Source organism: Gallus gallus, chromosome 7 (genome assembly GCF_016699485.2).
Source record: "Gallus gallus isolate bGalGal1 chromosome 7, bGalGal1.mat.broiler.GRCg7b, whole genome shotgun sequence".
Taxonomy (NCBI): domain Eukaryota; kingdom Metazoa; phylum Chordata; class Aves; order Galliformes; family Phasianidae; genus Gallus; species Gallus gallus.
In genome coordinates this window covers 5,076,657-5,088,648 of record NC_052538.1, presented here as the reverse complement: position 1 = coordinate 5,088,648, position 11,992 = coordinate 5,076,657, and the positions used below count along the sequence as shown (strand labels likewise).

Here is an 11,992-nt window from a genome sequence, read left to right as displayed (position 1 = left end):
TGAAGGGCAAGAGCACATTTTAGCAGGGCTCCCAAAGGGGACTTGCCATTGATTCGATATGCACAGCTAGCAGGTATAGAGTTTCATAGTACTCCAGCAGCTGAGTTATCAGATCTCAAAGGTGCAGCTTGGAGTAGGTTTGACATTCACCCAGAGCAGCTCACCATCCAGTCTAGATAGTGACAGTTAGAAAAACAAAGTGATTAGTGGAGTACCGTGGATGCACAGGTCAATAAAATGGTTGTTATTAGAGCAGTGGAAAAATGCTGAGTCTTATGATTCAGTACACATGTTTGTGGACATTTCTAGGCAAATGCTGTTGAGTTTTGCACAGAATGCAGTTTGGAATTTCGCCACTCTGATCCCCCCTTTTCCTTTTTCCTCTTGTCTTGCAGAGCCGCAGCAGTCTCTTTTGTCTCTCAGTGCAGGGTGATTCTTGTTTTTCTTTTTCCCACAGTGCAGCCTGTGTGTTCATTCTCTTTTCCAGAAGAAGAAGAAGAACAGGTGACCCAATGATTAGGACCTAATGGGTGACTCAACAATTAGGACCTAGGCATCTGCATCTGGCAGGTGAGGAGCAATTTGGGTAGGAGCTCTCCACTTTCAGGGGTGTGTGCAGTATGTCATTAAGGATGTGATTACAGGGGCTGATAGCTTTGGTCTAAACTCTGCTCAAGGTCAGGTTTGCGCACCCTTTGACACTGTTTAGAAGGGACTGTGCCACCACCCCTGCCAAGCAGAGGAAAGTCAAGAGGCACTGGGGACATAAAAAGGACAATGAATCAGCCATGCCACAGAGTGAACCTTGTTCTTTAGGAGAGCTGGATCTTGCCAGCACAATAGCTAGATTACACAGCCATTTCCTCCAATTACCTTCTCTGTCAAATCTCTGTGTCATCTGGCACTAGGAAAGTTTGGTTTCAAATTCATTGTGAATTGGGGCAGTGACACCAGAGATTTCTAAATTAATATCCTGCCAACAGGAATTGAGCTTGTTTTTTCCAGTCATGTCAGTTCTGATTCTGTTGCTTGTCAGAGAAAACTTTGGCTTGCCATCTGGTTTCAGGGGCACGGGTTAAGGAAACCTTACATTGCTCAACCCAGCACTGTGAGCTTGTCCCATGTCTTCCTCTCTTTGTTTCTGTTCTCGCTGTCAGTGTGTGGGTGTGGGATGTCTTCCAAGGAGCTATTGGTAGTTTACCTGCAGCCAAGGGGTGGATTTGCCCTGGCAGCTTGCTAAAATCTCCATGAAGCTCATCCTTCCCTCCTCCCCGGCTGAATGGCACTTTGGCTGGGGAGATGTTGTGCACTATGGTCCCATGTTAAAGCAGCTCCTTGCGTTGCCCAGCAAAGCAGCTCTGAGTTAACCAGTGGGGTCATTTTAGCCTGTGAGTAGCAGCAGTGCCTGCCTCCTCTTCCTGCTCACAGCTGTGTGGCAATGCAAGAAGAATGGGGTTTCAGTAGGGTATCGAAGCTGCAGTGGCTGATTTGGTATCATTGCTTTCATAGCTATCCAGAAGATATGAAGGAGATTCTGCACATCCTGGAGCTGGCCTGGTGAAGCTGAGAGCAGATGGATGGATGGACCCAGCGCTGCTGATCCGTGGCTGTGCATTGTACACGGAACCACTCACGTGATTCCTGTCGAGCCAAAATATTCTTTCAGAAAGAGAATTGACCAGATGCCTTATTATTATTGCTCACAATACTGTCCTCAGAGTACAGCAATCCATCACGGGGCTCGGCACAGCCCTACAGAAAAGTCCCTGACACATTTGTGCAGAAGGGCCAGGTTCTCACCACTTGTGTGCATTTGTATTCCTTGACAAATAGCTGTTTGACTTCAGTTTTGTTCCAAGTCAGTGGTGTCAAGCGCAGGGCTCCTATTCAAGTGCCCACCAATGGTGATGCACAACTCACTGCTTCCTCTTCTTTTCTTGCTTTGTTTCCCTGTGACAGTCACTGTTTCTTTTTTTTTCCTTCTCCTCAAGTATCTCATAGGTTTGCTTTAAAGATAGTTTTAAAGGATATATTCACAGCAAAAAAAATGCCTTTAAATAAGAACTGTAACAATGGCTCAGGACTAGATGTGATGGGGAATTGCCATTTGCATAGGTTGCTGATATGACACTTGATTATTTTCTGGTAATTATTCCAAGTTGATTAGCAGACTGGCTAGCAAAGCCTTGGGCGCATTGAGAAGTACTGTGGTTTGGCCTGTGCTCAATGTATGGTTCCTCTTAAGACTGAGAGGTGTGTTCCTGAGTGCTCTGAGCACCTCGGATGTGTGATAGAATTGTTATTACCAGGTTATGAGCGGTGCTGTTTGTCCTTCTGAATCAGCCTTTTAGGCAAGCCGTTGACTTTAAATTGCTTTCTGAGTTAAATGTATCCCCAAGGTTGCCTATAAGGAACAGACTCCAGCTGTGTCATGTGCTTGTATGAACTTATAGCACAGTGATATCCCTCTGTTTCAGGTGTATTGAGAGCATGGGGACTGAGGGATGTACAGGAAGCCAAGCTGGGAGTAGAAGCACAGCCACAAATGCATGCTCGCAGGTAAGGGGTGTCTGAACATTACCTCCTTCAGAGGAATCCAATCCATTAGTTGAGTGTACCACTCTTCAAGTTGTCGCAGTGGAGCTCCCAGAGTAGGGATGAAGTCCACACACAGCAGTGTATGCAGTCCTGGCTGCGTAATGTGACTTTCTGTCATACTTTTCCCTCCGACTTCAGCGAGTAATTTGTGTGCTCACAGAGCATTTTCCATCACATGAGCCTGAAATGGAAGAGGATTTATGGAATGGAGTGCATGAGGCACCAATTCAGCAAATACCAGAGTGCGTATGTAAGTGTTTGCAGGTCTAAATATGCAAGTGGTCTTGATCTTCTTAAGCTGCTCCATACTGCTGACTCCAATGGCTGATGTGAGAACCTGCACACAGTTTACACATCAAGATTTTTAGAAGTTTTGTGTAATGAGAGCTTTCTCACTGTGTTGACCGAGCATCGTCTTCCACTCGCTACCATTCTCAGCCTGTTTAATAGATTTACTGCTACTGAGCACCCTCAGCGGATGCAGAATGTCACGTTGTCAGTGCAGTGGCCTCATTACTTTCTTCAGATCTTAAGATCTCATTCTTTTAAATTTTGGCAAGTACATGATGGTGTATCTGACCTATTACTGCTCCTTTCTTCTTCTGACCTGTTGATGCCTCCCAGCCACGGTTCATCATTATAGAGGCTGTTGGTGGCCCTGCCTATGCTCTGATGCTTCCTCTGGAGTTCAGCTTCGAAGTAATCTCACATCACACTGCAAACTTTTTTTCAAGCCAGGTGAAGCCTGAGGGCTCTTGTGGCAGATAATGTGTGTCTTAACCAGTAATTGTAAAGTTGGGCTCTGTAATTAATTTTTCTATAAAACTCTCAACCTCAAGGTGAACTTTCCTCCATCTATTAATAATTAGCACGGGGGAAGAATACCCTTGTCTGGAGGCAGAAGACAGAAATGAGTGGGGAAGAAAGGCAATTAACTCCTTTGTGTGAATGATGGATGTTGTTGGGTCGTGTCTCAGGACGTGAAAAGCCACGTGAAACAAAACTTTGGCTGAAAGCAGCGTGGTTTCAGCCTTTAAAAGAATTGGAGTCAATAGCCCTGGAACAGGCACCACAGCCCCCACCCAGCAGATTCCTCTCATTCCAACATAAGCTCAGAGATACCTGTGTGATTCTTCATGGAAGTCTGTTTAACCTGTTTCTGCTTTGGGGATCATTGGGATGTCCTTTCTTTTTGTCTTTTTCTTTCCTTTTTTCGTTCCCAAACGTGGTGCTGAGAAGCAGACACAATTGCTTGGATGCTCATGTTAGCCCCTCTGAGCTGCAGCTTTGGGAAAAGCAATTATCACAAGAACAGTTAGCAGTGCATTATAACTCCTGCAATGGAGGGCTCTGTCAGAGAACAGACTTCCCCAGATCTTCACATGGAATCGATTATACACCCTGGTGAGCTGGAGTTCCCTGTTGAAGGACAACGTGATGCATCCCCATGTAAACCTGTGGGCAGCGGGACTTGTTCTGCCAGATTCAAAGGGATGAGATTAACATCTGACAAAAGCAGACAGCATCTGACAAACCTTCACACTGAAGATTGGAAGTCTGCCGAGCTTCTGCACGAGGTAATATAGTAGTTAGTAAGGGTAACTGCCTGACAATAGCTTTGCAAAAGGAGAAATGTGGGTTAAAGAAGAGTTGAAGATGGTTGAAGCATTTGTTGATTGGCTGGACTCAGTAAAAAAAAAAATATCCAAAAGCAATTTCAGCTGACCCTACTGAAGGCTTCTGGGGAACTCTTGGAGGAAAGATGAAAATGCTTTTGATCCATTAACTTTCATTTGCCCTGAACTTTTTTTTGGCACTGTCACACTTTTTATTTTGTCCCCACTAAAAACTGAAGCAAACTCAGAAGCTGCTTCAATCTGAAATAAAAATACCTTTCATAACGTTGGAATGAGTTTACCTTTATCAGACCTTTCTCTCCTTTAGTCCTTTTGTCTTCCCTCTGCTTGACTCTGAGCAAGCATCGTGCTTATGAAAGGAAAAAGGCAATGCCTGTTGCTTCCACTCAGTTGCTAACATGCTCCACTTCACCCCTTATATGATCTTTGCTTCTCTACTGTTTTGGCTTGATGAACTCTCCTCTTTGTGCAGTGTCTCTGCACTGTGATTGAGGTGCAATGGCTGTATTTTTCCTCTCTCCCAGATTTTGTCCTCAGAAACTAGCCTGTAGTGCCTAGTTGTGACTGTAATCTATCACTGAGCTCAGTGTGTAGTGACAGCCTAGAAAGCAGTAGGTAGGAATGCCATTCTGCAATGAACACAAGTCTACTTCTCACCTTCCAGTCTGGGCTGATTGTTACCTTTTGAATCTGGCTGCAGCAATTAGGGATGCACCCTGATTACATTTTCAAGCCTCTGATACTTGCGAATCCCACGCTTAATGGGTGTGAGATGATGTGTTGTAATGCCATCAACCACTTTGCTGGAGACATTGAAGTATAAGTGCATTAAGACGTGATTTATTCTCAGCACCGAGCCCTGAATTTTCTTCCAGGGGATCCCAGTGTGCCTGTGTGTCTTGGCTCTGCAGGCTATGGGGATGCTGAGAGATAACGGAGCTGTCACATGCAGTTCTGATTTGTGGGGTTGCTTTGAGGCAGGCAGCTTCATGATGGGCGTGAGTTTTGTTTTTGCTGTGTTTTGTTCATTGCAAAATTCTTTGGCATAACGCCTTCCACCTTGTCTCCAAACGAATGTTTTTCCTCTGCGTCCCACTCAGTGACTCAGGTCAAAGGCATCTTATTTAGTGCAGCATGTTCCTTGCTTTTTGCTTTTGCCAGATGTGTGTGAGCTCTAAGAAGAAAACAGGAATGGAAGCAAGCATTCTGTGTGACATTGTTACTCATAGCAGTAGGCATTTTCTTGCTGACTCTCATACAGTAAATTTAAACCCGCAGAAAAGAGTTTTTTGTTTCTTATTTTTTTTTTCCACATTTCAGAGACCTGTCTGTGATTCGGAGCTCACCAGGGTCTGCAGGCCAGAGACTGCAAAGGGCTGCATCAAAGGAGCTGAGTGCTGGAGATGTGGCTGAGATGGAAATGAAGGTCTAAAGTCCCAAACTGGAAACCACCCAGGCCTCCTTCCTCAACTCCCTCCTGATGCTGTGAGTATCTCTTCTCAACCTGCTTGATCCCAGAGTCTTTAGGGTGGCTTACAGTTCTGTCTCTGGAGTCTGTTTAAAGACTGAGCCTGATCAGGATGGAGAAATCATGTGTGTTCATGTGTCTGTTCAACTCATCAGCTTTCCCAGTATAAACTCATGGGTCGAGACCTTTGTGTAAAGGCCAGCTGTGGTTCTATCCTTTGGCTGTGGAGCTGCAGGATGCCATACCCTTACTTTACCCCCATAAGAGCTTGTGTTGAAACCCATGGTATGACTGTTGGTTGCAGTACTCCCTGCTCGTCATCTTAGTACCTGGGGACCTTCCATCTCCTTGGGCTCTAGAAAGGTGCCGCCTCTTGGCTTGGACATTCCCTTGGGAGAGTCCAGCCCATCCCATTCTCCCTACAAGGACTGTCCAAGTTCAAGGCACAGATTTCCAGATTGGGCTCTCCACAACCGAAGTGAACCAAACTATTAAATACTTCTGAATTTTTTTTTTTTTTTTAAAAACCATCAGATATTCTGATGAGGAGCCCAGAAATGCTTGGATTTTCAGCTGCTAATAATCATGGAGATATGCCAGCATTGGGAACAGCCTGCACTACCATCACAACATGGGAAAAATGGCTAGCTGAACAGTCAAGTGCCTTCATGTAGATGTTTCTGAGTACCCTGTTCTGATCTGCTCAAAACTGTGATGTTTATCGTGTAACTTCTAATTATTGTTGATCCAGCACTTGAAATCCTGGCTCATATACAAGTCAAGCTGGCTTTATCCAATTTACTCTTTCCTATGTGCCAGGGAGAAGGAATGTGCCTCTGGTGTGTTGAGAACATGGATTCCTGATGATGTCTTGCTAAAATGCTTTTGACTGGGGCTCTGGCCTCTTGCTTCCTGGGAAACTTACTTCACTTTGCACTGACTTGCACTGAAAAATATGTGATGGCAGTTGGAAGAATTTGTACTGTGCTTTCCATCCTGCTAACAAGCCAGTTGCTTTTCCCCTGGGCAGACTCTTTTTTTTTTTCCAAACTCTTTGAGCTCAGACTTTTAAATGCCTTCCTACTTGTAGAATGTCCTCCAATTTTGTACTGCGCAAAGAACTGGCCGTGGGGGTGAGGACTTGCAATCCACAGATGACCTGATGTCCTGGCATCCAAAGCACTGTGAGTTTAGCTGGAATTGCACAGGGGGAATTTCTGTGCGTTTCAGAGAACAGGATCTGCCCTAGCAGTGTATGTTGTTGAGTCACATCTGCTTTTGTCTAAACTGAAGTCCGTACGCCCCACCCCTTCCTAATGGAATCATGATATTAATTGGAGCTGACAGGGAATTTCCCAACTTGGATATGCAGTCATTGGTGCAGGCTGAAATTTCCAGCTGAAAATACGCTATAATACTGGAGGGTTGTTGCAAAATCATGCCAGAAAAGAAAAAAAAAAACAAAAACACAGAACTTCTACTACAAGTCTAACCTTCTTTTGAAACCACATCCATTTCTGTCTCCTGTCTGTGACTTCTCAGCTGTCTGTGAGTAGCTGGATGGCTGCTGGGAATGGCAGGCATCTCTGCTGTTCCCTGCCTAGGTGAGGCAGCTCTGACAGAAATTAGAAATGGATGTTAAATGACCTATGTGAGCAGCAAGGCCTTATTTGTATGCTGCAGCACCTCTGTAGCACCAGGCATGTTCATGTGCTAACATGGTATCATGTTGGTACCAGTAGGTGCCATAAATTGTGTTTTACGTGATCACTGTAGCTCTTGCTTGCTGCTTACCCATAAGAAGAGCTTTACGAATTGCATGTATTTTGATTGTAACTGCTACAGATGTTCATAACCTGTGAAACTGACCTTTTTGCAGCTCTTTGGCCTTGACACGTGAATAGTGATGAAATCTTGGCAGCTCCTTGCTTTTCCTAGCATTTGGAAGCTGTAACATTACAGAGCATCGCAGGCATCTCAGAAAAGTGCATATCTTAATTTATTCCAGCCTTGAGAATATTCTTCGACTATTCTGATAATCAGCCCTTCAATGCATATGAATCCTTGGCACTCCCCACCAGTTCTGTACCATGGCTTGGCAAAGGATGCTTGTATGATACCCAACCATCTCGAGCCTTGAGTCCAATCAGTATTCCTAGTGATAATGACTTTGCAGGCCGTGTGATTCTAAAGTTTCTCACATGAAAATAAGTCACTGAAGTCTGGAAACAGTCTCCTTAGTGGTTCCATTTAGAAGCCCAAGTGAATACAGGTCCCGAGGAGATCATTGCCTTAATGGTCCTTTTCCCATGTGCTTTTCCCATATGTGTTTCTCCACAAGGCCTTCTCTCCACCTGTGTGTTTCTGGTTGATCTTTGGCTTTTCTTTTTTGGGGCTGTGTGCAGCTCCATTATTATCAAGATGTGTTTCTTACTGCAGTGAAATCTTTCTCCTGTATCATTTCCCATCTCCTCCCTATTCACTCTCCCTGCCGACATACGATGGGGTTTCTGCTCAAAACCCATCAGGTGGCAAGATGTGAAACCTCAGCATCTATAAATGTGGCAGACTCATCGGGAATCCTAGGAAGGGCCTCTCTATCTCCTAGCATGGCTGTGCTTGAATGGTGGAAAGGTCTGTCTATAGTTTCCCTTGTGGCCACCTACAAAAGGAGCGCCCTGCATTTAAGTACATTCTATTTACTAAAATTAGGTGATACGTAACTCTTTTCATTTAAAAAAAAAAAAAAATCTGCTCTTTTTAAGACCTCCTCAGCAAATCAGTCATTTCTTCTTTCTACATTCAATTAATTTTTTACAATATGCACTAGTTATTTGTGTGTGTACCAGATTTGTGTGGGCTTGACGCTGACTGGCTGCATGTGTGTTTACAATAGCCCTTGTGTTATCCCAGACAGCAGCCTAAAAACACTTCCAAATTATTCCACATCAGAAGCAAAGAGGGTTTGGATAGGCTCCTAGGGGAAAGTCTTGAAGTGCTGCCCAAACCTCAGTCCCAGTGCTGTAAGTCAGGCACGTGGCTGATACTTTATCCACCCAGCTTGGACTTTTGCAAGCTGTGGAGGGAATGGGAACTTGGGAGCAATTTTAATCAGTGATTTCTCGGAGATGGGCTTCTTCCTTTCTTTTGTCCTTTTTTCCTCCTCTTGACACGCCTGTGTGCACTTTGCCCATGTTTTCTCAGAATTGATGGAAAATATGTGCACATAAGCACAATAGCAGGGCTGTGCTAAAACAAAACCCCACAGCGGATAAAGACCGACCTGTTTCCAATTTATGCCTTTTTATGCTGATTTTATGCTTCACTTGAATGCCTGTAGGTGGATGTGCACTAGGGACTTCAAACTCAGCGTTGTCATTAGGGCTTGGGGTTTGTTACTGAATGTGGGCTGGGTAAGTCCAAACTGAAATGGTGCTGTCATCAACAGCTGGTAATGCTCCAGCAAATGCTCCAGGCTTCGTCCTCGTAAGTGTCACGGTGGTGGTGATCAAAGCTGCAACTTCTGTGAACGGGAAGTGAATTTCTGCCCGACTGATGGGTCCTCACCTCTTGCACAGCTGTGTCTCCTACTGCCCTGGGACTGAGCATGGCTGGGCGTTCTACTTCTGAACTTCCATGTTGATGCCGTATGGCATGGAGGAACAGCTGCCGTTTGGGTGAGCCAGGCCCTGAAAGCAGCTAGCCTGAAAGCTTTGCATCCTTCCAGTAGGTCAGGCTACAAGGTAGGGCTGCCTTGCTATTTTGGGCCTGAAACCGTAATTCCCAAAGTGCAATGCATGGACTGGCAGCAGCTGGGCAAGACTTTGTGTGCACCTCTATGCTTTTCTGCCACGCAGGTATTTCACTGCAAACAAGTTCTTCATTACATAGCACGCACCCTGAACTCACGAACAAGTGGAAGTCTGCAGTGATTATTCACAGCAGCTTAAGTCAGCAGTTTTGTAGCTGTCTCCCAGGCCACTGTAGGTCAGTCACGGCCAACAGTGTTGGAAACGGATTGACAGTGTTTTGTTGGCCAGCAGTGAGATTTCAGCTCTAGAAGTATGTGAGCTCTCTGTGTTTTAGCTGGGCTAAAGATAACGTTGTTATCCAGAGATGCTGGCATCATTGTGGCTTAGGGCTCAGTACATGAGCCATCTCTGATCTCGCATGTTGAGTTACTCAAGTAATGGCATACTGTGCTGTTGGAGTGAAGATCACTTTAAGAAATGTTATTTAGAACCAGTACACGCATTGATTTAGGAATGCAAAATGGTTTTATTACTATCTCATCTCAAAACCTTTCCCTTGACCGTCTGTTACTCTGAATTGCAAAATGTATTACAGAACCACATCTGTCATACTTTATAATGTGAGATAAGACATGCTATGGTTGCATGCTTGCTTGCTCTCTCTCCCTCTCCCCCTGCTCCAGAGTAATGCAGGAATGATGTAGGCAGTGTCAAACCTCAAATCAGGTGCATCACGTTTTGCATTGGGTTAGAAGAAAGATGTGCTTTGGATTGGATGGACAAAGAAGAGTCTCTCACCAGCGGTTCCTCAGCTGAACCTTGAACAGGGGTCAGGCTCCCAGACCAGACGAAGAGACAAGTTAAATATTTCATAACTCCTTAGCACTTGATTTTGCAGGTCTTCCTTTTGGCCAAGTAGAGACACATGGACATTCATAGACATAGCCTTAAAATGTCCTTTGGGGAATCCCACTCCCCCAAAGGCAGCTGCGGTCAGGATTCTGCAAAGCAAACTCTCACAGCAACACCAGTCAAATGATTTTGATTGCCTGCTAAGTTGCTGAGGCTCCAAGCCATTTGACCACTCGGTATGTACACATATGGGGTCACCTCAAGGAGCACTCTCTTGGATCCACCATTTCCCATATTTTTTTTTGTAACGAACCCTGCAGGATGTGAACACACCCTACCAGAAGGAGATGTATTTGCCGTCACTTGATTCAAGGAGATGGAGCTCTGGGATGCTTGTTGCTTTCTTCTTCAACTTTATAACAGAAATGCAGGAATTCTGCAACACTCAATGGCCTTAAAGAGAAAAGCAGCAATAATTGTGCTGGAGCTTGAGCCAATTCTTGTATTCATTCGAGTAAGGAAGCTTTTATCACTCATGGAGTAATGATGCATTTTTAGAGTATTTCACACCTACTTTAAATCTCAGTAAAGACCATGAAAGTTCTTTGGTCGTGGCCACATGGTATATATTGTTGAACAGCCTGTTAAAATGAATCAACCTAGATTAAGTAGCCAAAATTACCACTTGCTATCACTTCCCTGAATCCTTTCCCTCGGAGACAGCCCTATGGAGAGGCTGAACACTGATTAAACACTCCTCTGCCAAGTGGAGTCCGAAAAATTCTGGCAAGAATTGTGTGCAACAAGAGATGTAAGGGGCTCAGTGCATTGCATTGGTCTGCTTGAATCTCAACTGACCCCGGCTGCAAAATCCTTCGTTAGAGATCCTTCCGTCTGCCTGATGAGAGCTTCTGTATTCTGGCCCTGAATTTCCTTGTTCTCTCCCCAGTGGTATTATCTTGTGAGTTCATTATTATTGCTGGCTGTAATTCACACTCCTATACTCAATGCTTGGAGGATGCAGCCATGCAGAGCAGGGGTGCGGTACGGAAGCTTAGTCTGTGTGCTTTCAGATACACGTGCTGCTGGAGGAGGGCAGAGGGGAAAGGAACAGCTGCTTTGTGACCTTTCCCTGCTTAAACAGCAGCAATGGCTCCATCTTTACAAGGCCCTTTTGACCTGGGCAGGCTGGATCCATCAGCAGAAGAGTGCTGCTTTGTGCCAGCTGCTCTGCAGCCCCCGGATAAAGCTTGTGGCTTGTGAGAAATGGTGAGTAGCAGCTTTGCTTGCTGGGGCACCTGGCTTTGATTCCACCTTCCACCACCAGGCTGGTTCTTCTTTAACCAGGGGATACACTGATCGTGGTCAATCTCTTATGCAACTACAAGCCAGTTCCAAAAAGGCAAATCAATGCTTTATTTTCATAATGAGACTCTTGGACAGCTTCACTTGAAACGTTGGTGCTTGAAATATATGAAAGGCATTCAAAATGCTGACAACACCCTTCAGATGCTTAGTTAGAAGTTCATTGTGGTTCTGGGGAGGGGCTTATTTCTCCCTGCTTTGTGTTGGCTCTCTCTGCTGTCATTCCATGTTGTTGCTGGGGATGGAAGCACATCAAGGCTGCCTTCTTCATGTCCATGCCATGAGCAGTGGCGTCACCCAGGCTTGCTTCTGCTGCATGT

The 11,992-nt window shown here is 45.1% G+C and overlaps 1 long non-coding RNA gene across 16 annotated transcripts in view; it reads left to right on the top strand.

Annotated features, from left to right (window-relative positions):
* Positions 1 to 11,992, top strand: part of LOC101747364 — a 72,965-nt gene that overhangs the window by 10,860 nt on the left and 50,113 nt on the right. For 10 of the 16 annotated variants that reach the window (XR_005861513.1, XR_005861511.1, XR_005861524.1 and 7 more), the window contains exons 7-9: positions 458 to 570; positions 1,510 to 4,175; positions 5,556 to 5,720. This is a non-coding gene — a long non-coding RNA (uncharacterized LOC101747364). Of the gene's footprint in view, positions 1 to 457; positions 571 to 1,509; positions 4,176 to 5,555; positions 5,721 to 6,793; positions 11,577 to 11,992 lie in introns of all 16 variants that reach the window. The other 6 variants (XR_005861514.1, XR_005861517.1, XR_006939842.1 and 3 more) reach the window with 6 other exon arrangements.